The sequence below is a fragment of the Protopterus annectens genome, chromosome 17.part0 (genome assembly GCF_019279795.1).
Source record: "Protopterus annectens isolate FY-2018-M chromosome 17.part0, PAN1.0, whole genome shotgun sequence".
NCBI lineage: Eukaryota > Metazoa > Chordata > Ceratodontiformes > Protopteridae > Protopterus > Protopterus annectens.
Window position 1 is genome coordinate 717,202,078 of NC_056751.1, and position 12,137 is coordinate 717,214,214.

A 12,137-nucleotide genomic window follows, 5' to 3' on the forward strand; every position below is an offset into this window, starting at 1 on the left:
GCACATAGTGACTGTACACCAGTGTACCACAGTCCTGTAGTGTAGCATGTTGTAGGGAGTAGAGTGTGAGTCATATGTGGCAGGTAGTGTAGACATCCAGCAATGATGCCTTCCAGCTGTTAGTAACACTGCTTGGTTGTGGTCTCTATAATGTTATCCATGTGTGTTGTAGGTGCACATGTGTCAACATGAGGATGGCCTGCAGTCATATTGCTCTGACACCATGGCAGTGACATATCTGGGGTACAGTCGAACACATTTCACAGGTTACTATACCGCGTATTGCCTGTGCCACATGGACAGGTGGCCCACTGAGGCATGTATACCCTACAACCTGATGTAGATCCATCCATATACACGCACACTGTTACTTGCCAACACTGGGACTAGACCCCTACCTAGCAATGTCGTGATACTGACATGTGTGGCTTACATTGCACAAAAACTGCCTTAACCACTCTGTATCCAACAGCCCTTGTTCTACCCAGCAATAAAATGAACAGCCCTTGAACTCAGGACCCTTTACACTGAAGTCACAACACTTAACCACTGCGCCATGACCACTGTGGAGACAGCTGTTGTTTTACCAATATAGCTGTCATTACACATATTGAGTAGTATTGAACAATTGCCTTTACTTCCTAGATTGTGTAGTCCTTGTTGTTAATATGACTGTTGCATCACATATGTTGTTTTATCATAATGTACACATAGCAGATACATAAGGTGAGATACATGTGGGAGGGTATACACACCCGTGATGTTTACTTATGACAGGAATATGGTTATATACACATCATAGGTGTATAGATGTCTACATGTGCATACACATGTATACACATACATATGTCTGTATACACATCTGTATAGTGCTACATATATATGGCCATGTGTACATCTCATCGTATGTACATATGTATACATATCTATACATATATGTATATATACATATGTGTATATATAGGTATAGGTATATGTATATATAGATATATGTGTATATAGCTATATATGTATGCACATCCTATGTGTACAGATATGCCTAGTTATGTTGGTATATATGAAAAAAGTGAAATAAGCAAGAGTAATAACCTGAATCAATTTAATAGTGTTAGCGCTTTCGGAAAAGACAATGCTCTTCCTTCCTCAGACAAGCAAAACAAACACATGGGCGTAGTAATATAGTATTGCTACATCCCAATTATTCAATTAATGTAAATATTGCAATATTTTCTCTTACAACACAAATGTATTAGATAAATCATATTAAATTAAAAACATGATCAACATTGGAAAACTCTATATTAAATACTAATTCCAAATTAAGAAAACAATACTAGCCACCCCAAGATGCTTTAAGTTTACCTATAAAAGCAAAGGAGGAATGACAAGCTAATGTGTAAGTCATACTATAACAGACCTGGTTTCTTGAAATAGATGTTAATTAATAAGCGAATCATACTAAACAATAAATAATAAAAAACTGAATCTCCATATAATTCAATTATATTACAACATACAGAGATTACCTTTTCAGATCTAACAATTTTAAAAAACATTTAATGGAAACCATTTCATGAAGGCCTGGGGGCAAGTATGCTGCAGTCTTAATTTGCCAAAATAACTCCTCTATTTCAAGTTTGATTTGCCATTGCCACCCCCCTCACATCCGGTACTATTTGTTTCAAAATTGTGAACTTAAAATTATGATCTAGAAATTAATTTATATGCCTGGCTAAGGCATTGGTCATATCTTTCCTACCTATAGCATATAGATGTTCATAAATGCATTGTTTAATCTTTCTTTCCATCTTCCCAATGTAAAAAGAATTACAATCTTGGTAACAAGCAGTATAAGCAACTGCTTTAGTGTCGCAAGAATATTTACCCTGAACCTTATACCATTTATCATGTATTCTAAATTGGTAAGAAGTGTTGATGTATCTACATTGGTGACATGCACCACATTTAGTCATAGCTTTAGTTTTTACGACTAATGGCATGTTAGAATACTCAAGAAATGACTTCAAGTTGAGCCCCCCGTCTATAAGTAATTTTTGGTTTATCTCCAAAGATCTTATTCAAGTTACTGTCCTCTATAATGAGAGTCCAGTTTTTGTTGAGAATGTCCCTAATGGGAGCAGAATCTAAATTGTAACTACTAAGAAAACTGATTGTAAAATTTTGAGTTTTTTTTAGTGGGGGAGTCTGTCTGAGCAACCCTGAGGGGTTTTACCAATATAACTGTCATTACACATATTGAGTAGTATTGAACAATTGCCTTTACTTCCTAGATTGTGTAGTCCTTGTTGTTATTATGACTGTTGCATCACATATGTTGTTTTATCATAATGTACACATAGCAGATACATAAGGTGAGATACATGTGGGAGGGTATACACACCCGTGACGTTTACTTATGACAGGAATATGGTTATATACACATCATATGTGTATAGATGTGTACATGTACATACACATGTATACACATACATATATCTGTATACACATCTGTATAGTGCTACATATATATGGCCATGTGTACATCTCATCGTATGTACATATGTATACATATCTATACATATATGTATATATACATATGTGTATATATAGATATAGGTATATGTACATATAGATATGTGTATATAGCTATATATGTATGCACATCCTATGTGTACAGATATGCCTAGTTATGTTGGTATATATATATATATATATATATATATATATATATATATATATATATATGTGTGTATATATATATATATATATATATATATATATATATATATATATATGTATATATATATATATATATATATATATATATATATATATATATATATATATATACATATCTATAAGTATATATGCATACATATCTATTCTGATATACTAACTACTGTCAATAAATCTGTAGATATCCATACGTATATGTGCATATGTATCACTATCTGTTTATGTGTAAACATATATTGCTCTGTATATGTATATATCTGGGTGTGTATATGTATATCTATTTACAAATAAATACCCATCTATATATGTCGATATGTATATGTGTAATCATATATATAGATATCTGGATAATTATATGTACAGATATTTTCATCATATGTCCTGGACATGGAGTGTAGCCCTACCCCAGCCCCTATAGTCCCAACTTCATAGTGCAAGGGGATGTCAGGTATGTATAGCAGGTATATTAGTACACTATTGCTACTGTAATTGGGATTGTCTTCACAGACATGGTGTGTGTGGGAGGTCACATCTGCTTTCCACATGTGTTCCATTGGCTACTGACAGACATCCTAAGGACATCATAGTAAAGTACCACTGCTAGCACGTAATGCCCCTGTGGACTGCAGCAGAGATATTGGCCAATATATGTGGACATTCTGAAACACTCTTTACAGTCCAGAAGTATACACAGAACCCCTTAGTGCAAAATATATGTGTCATGCCTGACAATATGGATGTTAACAGCCATGTAGATGGGTATAACACATAACGACTGGTATACATGTGCCACCATAGGTTATGCCTTCACACACCCTTGAATGGCCTGACACATAATAACCGCTGGTACGGGGTGCCATGGCCACATACTACCCACTAGATATTGACATACATCTGTACAGCATCCCACTGCTCTGTCTGACATACATGACTGTTAAGGGAGGCCTGGCAGCAGTGCATCTGGCAAGTGTCTGCACATGACATCTCATTGGATAAGTACACTCAGCTGCTAGGCATGTAAAAATGCACTGTGCAGGCTACAGGCAGACTGGCTCAACACTGGTCTACATCTCCTATGGGGGAACACACATGTACCTGCATATATAGCGGCCTCTGCAGGCATGTCACAGCACAGGGTAAGATACACCTGTGTGAAAGTGCATAACCTCAACCAATGTGAACACAGACACAGCCAAATATGGTAAGCTAGCATAATATTACAGTATATGGACTATCTGTTCAACACCATCCTCATATGTGCCACTCACAGACTAACCTTACATATACTGGGCTGCTACATGGTTTGGTTGGCTGCCTGGCTGTGGTATGGGACATGCCTGTGTATGGCCCAACAACCATGTAAGCCAATACGGTAACATACAATGGGGAAGCATGTAACATCAGAGAGGACAGAACCTATAACAATGACATCTACCACAGTCTGTACACAGACTAAAGTACATATTAACAATACACACACTGTCAACATTCACCATAGGTACACAGACCTCAGTACTGTACAAACAACCACAGAATGTCCAGGTTATGTCATCAAATATAACCCCTTCTGTACATAACATGTGTAGCATTCTGATATCTCACTGGCTTGTTATCAGATATGATGACACTAATGGTGTACAGCATATATGCACCTCTTAATGCACAACATATGTACAAAGGTTGACAGAGTTGTAGCTGGAAGCACATACACAGGGCCAATATTGACATGTTGCTGTGATAACCTCATACATTTACTGTTGTAACAGGGTTTGTTGCAACATATGTCCTATGAGTGGTATGAAGTCAGTAACTGTCACGGCTTTCACCATCTACAGACTGCAATCCTCACATTACCTTCTGCAGGTCACAGATACATGCTCTGTGGGTAACACATGAAACCAAGGGCACAACACACTGCCCAGTCTGCAGATGAACCTACAAATGGGGATACCTCATACACATAGAACTGACATGGCAGGTATTAAAACATGTAGGACAGCCATATCCACACACACACACACTGTTAAGCCAACATTACTCCACATGCAATACAGCAGCACTTACAGCCTGTAGTCAGGTCAGGCACATCCCCCTCCTGTGTGTTGCCCTGTTTCCACAGTGTATGTTTTTAGACGTAAATCCCCAATCCATCTGAGATGCTGTTTGCCAAACAACATATCAAATTCCTGCTCACAGTGAATGAAAAGAGCCAACACCAACATGATGTTCCTAGATATTGGAGTGTGTTTCCATGCAATTGGCTATGGGAATGTTACCACAGCTGTTCCACATGCAATCAGCAAGGGGAGGGCTGTAATTCATGCAGAGGCCATCAGCTGATCATGAGCATCACTGAAAATAAACATGCTGCTGCCTAAGCAAAGCAGGTGTAGGTCTCCACATCCACCAGAGAGGGAGTGAGAGAGGCAGACTGAGGCAAAGACAAGTCAGGGAGGGGTGGGAGAGTAAAACCTAAGCATGTTTGTGCCACACACTTACCAGCACAGGGTATCAAACCCCTGACGACAATGTAGTGCTATCACATTTCTATGCAGTTATTATATGCCACATAGGTTGCATGTTGTGCAGCCCTCAGAACATATATATGATGGTGAGTGACATCTGCAACAGGGATATGGTAGCTATACGGTAGGTGTAGTACACGTGCCTGTCCGCATATACAGTTGCCAGCGTCAACACAGCCACATTCTGACAGGGATGCACACACATTGACACACTTGGCAGGGCCAGGAATACAACCCATCACTAGTAAGAGTGCCACAACACAATACTGTGCAGGTATCACATGCATCACAGGGGTCATACAGAGGTGATATGGGCAAAGGGTATGGGGAGGTGTCTGACATCAGACAGCATGTTTCAGTATGCCAATGGAGGGTGTAGTGAGTGTGGATGTGATCATACGCATCATACAACACAAACACACAGGCTGCCAGTACTGATGTCCATGGGTGCATTTCTGCACAGGTGTGTGGTACTGAATGTGCCAGATGGCTATACAAGGCTAGGTGATGGGTATACCTTGGCATTAGGTCACATGAGAATGGTCAGCATTGTGGCTCAGGGCTGTAGTTTCTGCATTTGCCCACACAGGTGGATATTGTATCCCCATCCAGTCATCTGGGTGACTATTGTGTGTGGCCAATGCTGTGCACCACTTGCCATGTATGTGTTCCTTAGTCCATGATATGAATGGTGTCTGGGATGTGCACACCTCCCACATGCATGTGCAGTGACATGTGGAACTGTACCTGGGGTGTCTCGCCCATGTTGTGTACACAGATTATCATCAGATGTGCTAGTCTTGGCCTCCTGTGGTGGGAACTGGTAAGGGACAGGAGGTTTACCCTGCACCTACATTGATAGCATGCTAACATCATTCCCTGTTGTCAGTGGCATCTCTCCTTACAGGGCATGTTTTCAGGCATGGTATGCCCTTTGTGGGTCACATGTGATGGCACCATAGGTGTTGCAGGTGTCCAGTGGGGAACATGGGGAAGGTGCACTGTCTACATGTACGTGCCTATTGGACAGATGGACAGGGTGCCATGCCCTCTGTAGCCCACTGCAAATACTCCATAATTGCTATCAGTGGCCAATATTCAGTGTACTACCCACATATTGGCTGTTGCCTAGACATGTTGTGTGTGTGTGTGTGTGTGTGTGTGTGTGTGTGTGTGTGTGTGTGTGTGTGTGTGTGTGTGTGTGTATGGGACATGGGTTGAGAGTGTGCTCTGGGTACTACTGGGGTTGCTAACTGTGATCGCCTGGCCTTGATGTCACATATGGGTATGGATTTGCTCAGCTATTTTATATCTGTTATCCCTGTATAGTGGACATTCTGATATATACTAGGGCCACCATATAAGAAATTTGCAAAACCCACTCCACATTAGGCCCAGGTATCACACACTCACACCAACCTCCACACAGGATGCGAGTTACATATAGACACACACACACACATACACACACACACACACCTGTCATGCCTGGGAGTAGAACCCCTACCTAACTAGTTTATTACACTATGCAGTTATAATACACACCACAGAGATTATTGGTGTACCTCTTCCCCAAAGGTATATATGACATTGGATGACATCAGCAGGATTGGCAAAGTAGGTCATCCGTAGTGAGTGTGGCTATGCTAAAATGCAATGCTCCCTACACAGACAGTGACACACACACAAAACATCCACAACCGACATGTGCTGGTATAGACCCCCTAACAGAGGTCTAGATCACACTACAGCATCGAGCTGTTATAGGACGCACTGCGTGGATTACTGGAGAGCTCCTTCCCCAAAGGTGTATTTCACAATGAATGACATCAGCAGAATTGTCAAAGTAGGGCATTTGAGATGTACTGAGTGATACTTGTCTAAAATGCATTACTCCCTGCACAGACATTGAAACACACATAAAACCTCAAGAACTGCCATGGGTGGATACAGAACCCTATCAGAGTTCTATACCACAGTACAGCAGTACGCAGTTACAGGATGCGCTACAGAGATTACTAGGCCACATCCTTCCCAGAGGTGTATTTCTAGGTGGATGACATCAGCAGCCTTGCCAAAGATGATCATTTGAATTGTAGGGAGTGTGGCTACCCTAAAAAACATTGCTGTCTACACAGACAGAGTCTGACAGACAGACAGACACACACACACACACACACACTTGCCATGTCTGGGATTTGAACATCTACCTAATTAATTTATCATACTACAGCAGTATGCAGTTACAGGATGAGCTACGGAGATTACTAGGCCACATCCTTCCCAGAGGTGTATTTCTAGGTGGATGACATCAGCAGCCTTGCCAAAGATGAGCATTTGAATTGTAGGGAGTGCGGCTACCCTAAAAAGCATTGCTGTCTACACAGACAGAGTCTGACAGACAGACAGACACACACACACACACTTGCCATGTCTGGGATTTGAACATCTACCTAACTAATTTATCATACTACAGCAGTACGCAGTTATAGGACGCACTATAGAGATTATTGGGCTACAGCTTCAAAGAGGTGTATTTCTTGGTGGATGACATCAGCAGCCTTGCCAAAGATGAGCATTATAGGGAGTGTGACTACCCTTAAAAGCATTGTTCTCTACACAGACTGAGTCAGACACATATACACACTTGTCATGTTTGGGTTTAGAGCAGCTACCTAACTAATTTATCACACTACAGCAGCATGCAGTTACAGGATGTGCTACAGAGATTAGTGGGCAACAGCTTCCCAGAGGTATATTTCTAGGTGGATGACATCAGCAGCCTTGCCAAAGTTGAGCATTTGAATTCTAGGGAGAGTAACTACCCTAAAAAGCATTGCTCACTACACAGACAGACATGCCTAGGATTAGAACAGCTACCTAACTAATTTAGCACACTACAGCAGTACGCAGTTACAGGACACGCTACTGAGATTACTGGGCTACAGCTTCTCAGAGGTGTATTTCTGGGTGTATGACATCAGCAGCCTTGCCAATGATGAGCATTTGAATTGTAGAGAGTATGACCACCCTAAAAAGCATTGATCCCTACACAGACAGACACAAGCACACACAGTTACCATGTCTGGGAATTGAACTCCTACCTAGCTATTTTATCACACTACAGCAGTATAAAGTTATGGTACATGCCACAAAGATTACTAGGCTGCAATTCTCCCATGGCTGTATTTCACAGTGGATGACCTCAGCAGGCTTGTCATAGTAGGGCTATGGGGAGGGCAGTGTGTGTGCATGGGCCATAACCCATTAATCTAGAGGTTGACAAGCCACATACAGGCACACACAGGGTCATATTTCACAGGCACATGTATACAGTTGCTAGATGACTACTTCCTTGTACAGTCATGTTTCACAGCTGGCATGTGAACCAATAGTCTGTAATGCTAACAGATACTGGTGGCTAGTGTCTGCAGTGAGTGACATCTGAACCTCATGTGTTTGGGGCCCTTTGGCTGTGTGCTGGGTGGAACAGGCCTGGATGGCTCCTTATCACAGTCACCCTCTTCCACACATCTATGTATATGGGTTGTAATTACATATATGTCTGTATTCCTATCCACTGTGTGTGCAAGGCATGCATGGTGCATACTAATGAGTGTCTGCACTAACAACTGCAACTGACAGATATGTCTGGTCCACTGGTGTTTGCAGACATGGCCTTCAAGTGTGTGAGCATGCCCAGTATGACCTTTCAGTATGTTGTTGACTGACATTGCCTTCATTTCTCTAAGTGTGTGAGCAAGCCCAGTATGGCCTTCTGTATTTAATGTGTGGATCGAGTCCAGGTAGTTTGTACTGCAGTGCTGACCTTGGTGTTGTACACCGACAGTTGGCATGCTGTTTCTGCAAGGTATCCATCAAGCATTTGGCATTGACTGTTGTCAAAGGAAAAACAACTTCAAAAAGATCAACACACAGCAGGTTCAGGTTAAAGCACTTTACTCTTGCAGCAAGGAGACAAAAACATGCTAATACAGAGTTTGTCTAACTAGAATCAGGAAGTGAAGCTATTCTTATACATTTCTTACAAGACATTGCCTACTAAGCTGACGTAATAAATCACAAGTTCTTTCAATATTATTTCATAGCAGCTGTTTTTCCATGATTTTCTGCTGGCACATCAAGTTTACAAAAAAAAACTTCCTAAGAAAAACAATGTGGCCTTGATGACCACCGGTCAGATATAACTTCTCACTATGCAATGTTACCATTCAAGGTACTATGGCTAATTCGAGCTCAAAGCAAATACAGATTATAGTTCATTTCTTCAAGCAGTCTTTCTTTAACTGTATCTGTCTTTTCTGCAGCTCTGAATGTTCTCACAACACGAACAGAGCTGATTGTTCAAGTTCAATAACATTATAAAAAAGAGTATTGTTCTATTCATTATTTTCCTGACCTAGCAGATAATCACCTGCTTCTCAGTAAATTTCCAAAAGGCATAAACATGAATTTTGGTGTGCTAGCAAATACTAAGTCAGAGAGCATCTTGCAGTTTTAGAAAGCATACTGCAGTTTGAAAAGCATCTTGTAATTTCATGCAGAATTAAGCTGTACATAAAATAGAATGAAATGTGTTAACCCTTTTAGCTTCTAATAAGCACTAAACATATACATTAATACACATTTTTCTAACATTTCCCCCCTGTTAATACTTTTTATTCTGTTTTCAAAAGCATAAACACTTTGCTTCTTCTCCTAACCTCTTTCTGTTCAGAATTTGCAAGTTCTTTCAATATTATTTCATAGCAGCTGTTTTTCCATGATTTTCTGCTGGCACATCAAGTTTACAAAAAAAAAACTTCCTAAGAAAAACAACGTGGCCTTGATGACCACCGGTCAGATATAACTTCTCACTATGCAATGTTACCATTCAAGGTACTATGGCTAATTCGAGCTCAAAGCAAATATAGATTATAGTTCATTTCTTCAAGCAGTCTTTCTTTAACTGTATCTGTCTTTTCTGCAGCTCTGAATGTTCTCACAACACGAACAGAGCTGATTGTTCAAGTTCAATAACATTATAAAAAAGAGTATTGTTCTATTCATTATTTTCCTGACCTAGCAGATAATCACCTGCTTCTCAGTAAATTTCCAAAAGGCATAAACATGAATTTTGGTGTGCTAGCAAATATTAGGTCAGAGAGCATCTTGCAGTTTCAGAAAGCATACTGCAGTTTGAAAAGCATCTTGTAATTTCATGCAGAATTAAGCTGTACATAAAATAGAATTAAATGTGTTAACCCTTTTAGCTTCTAATAAGCACTAAACATATACATTAATACAAATTTTTCTAACATTTCCCCCCTGTTAATACTTTTTATTCTGTTTTCAAAAGCATAAACAGTTTGCTTCTTCTCCTAACCTCTTTCTGTTCAGAATTTGCAGTTAAGAGAGTCATTCAGTTTAAACTTATGAAAGTGTTTCATTTTTCAACAGTTCTTCAATTTCAGTACTTTGATACAAAGTCTCAGAAACTGACATGTCTATAAAATCTTTGATTAATCTTTTCATGCAGGGAATACCACAACAAACACACTCCCAATAGGAGTAATCCCACACAAATGGCAATTAGGATTGTTCATCAGGATGCTACCCCACCCCCCAAACAAATTCTGAAAAAAATCCGTCAGTGGGTTTGGGCCTGGTTTGGTCATGGCCAACACTTGCTGAATCACCTCAAGATGGTCATTTATCTCATGCTGGTTGTCAGGAATATACGAACAGCACTCCTCTTTTATTAAAGTGCACATACCACCTTTCGCCACTAGGGTGAAGTCGAGAGCCATGCGGTTTTGAAGCACCACAGTTCTCATAGCGTTTAGTTCATCAGTCACTAATTCGAGATCAGAAAAAGTTGCATTGCTCATTACTTCGAGAAGTTTGGACAGTTTTCTCAGCTCCCAAATCGATTTTACTGCACCATATGCAGGGGCTATACTTGCCCACAATATAATAGTGTCACTCAAGTCCATGTGTGTCAGTTTATCTTTGTTTTTTACGGAGTTATGGTTTCTCCAGCCTGCTTTGATTCGTCCCATTGGATTTTCAGGTCTCTTGATTGGATTTCCAGGTTTCTTGGTGACCTCTCTGACATTTCGAATTCTTCCCTGAGGCAAAACTGCAGTGTGTCGCATGGCCGGAACCAGGTAACCCAAAAAACAACTGCCAGACCAATTTTCAGGTAACCATTTGTATGCCTTTTTCCCACACACAAAATAACAATTCTCTGCTTTAGTATTAATTTATACTTGCCCTGCATGAAACATTTTCTTATCAATGATAGATAGCTGTTTAAAAAAAACAGGATTATGTTGTACTTCATCAACCGTTTTGTGCTTTAATTCAAAATATGAGTCATAGTTTGTATCACAAATATAACCTGCATTATTAGCTTTGATATAACATTTGTAAGGAATAGTCACATTACAATTGCTCCAACCCACCTGAACAGTATCATTTTTGTAAAAACATACAATTCCCTTTTGTGTAACAGGCAGGTACAATGGAATTTTGCCTTGTGATTTCACAGTCGCAGTATCAAAAATCAAATTTTCCCAGGTCTCATTGACCCCTAGGGGGACAGCAGTCATTAACAATCCCCCGTATGCTGTTGGTATAGCTGTGCAAATCCAGCAATTCGAAACATTAAAAGTTTCAGCATACACATATTTAATTGCTTGGTAAGTGTTAAAGTTCGGATGCTAGTCTATAAGTAATGCATCTCGTTTATTCAGTTTGGCTCATGTGGCTGGAAAAAGTAAAGGCCACAACAAAAAGATCAATGTTATCAGTATGGTTAACAGAATGATCAGGCAATACGTCTGAGGTTGTTCTGTATTTCTATTTGCTCCG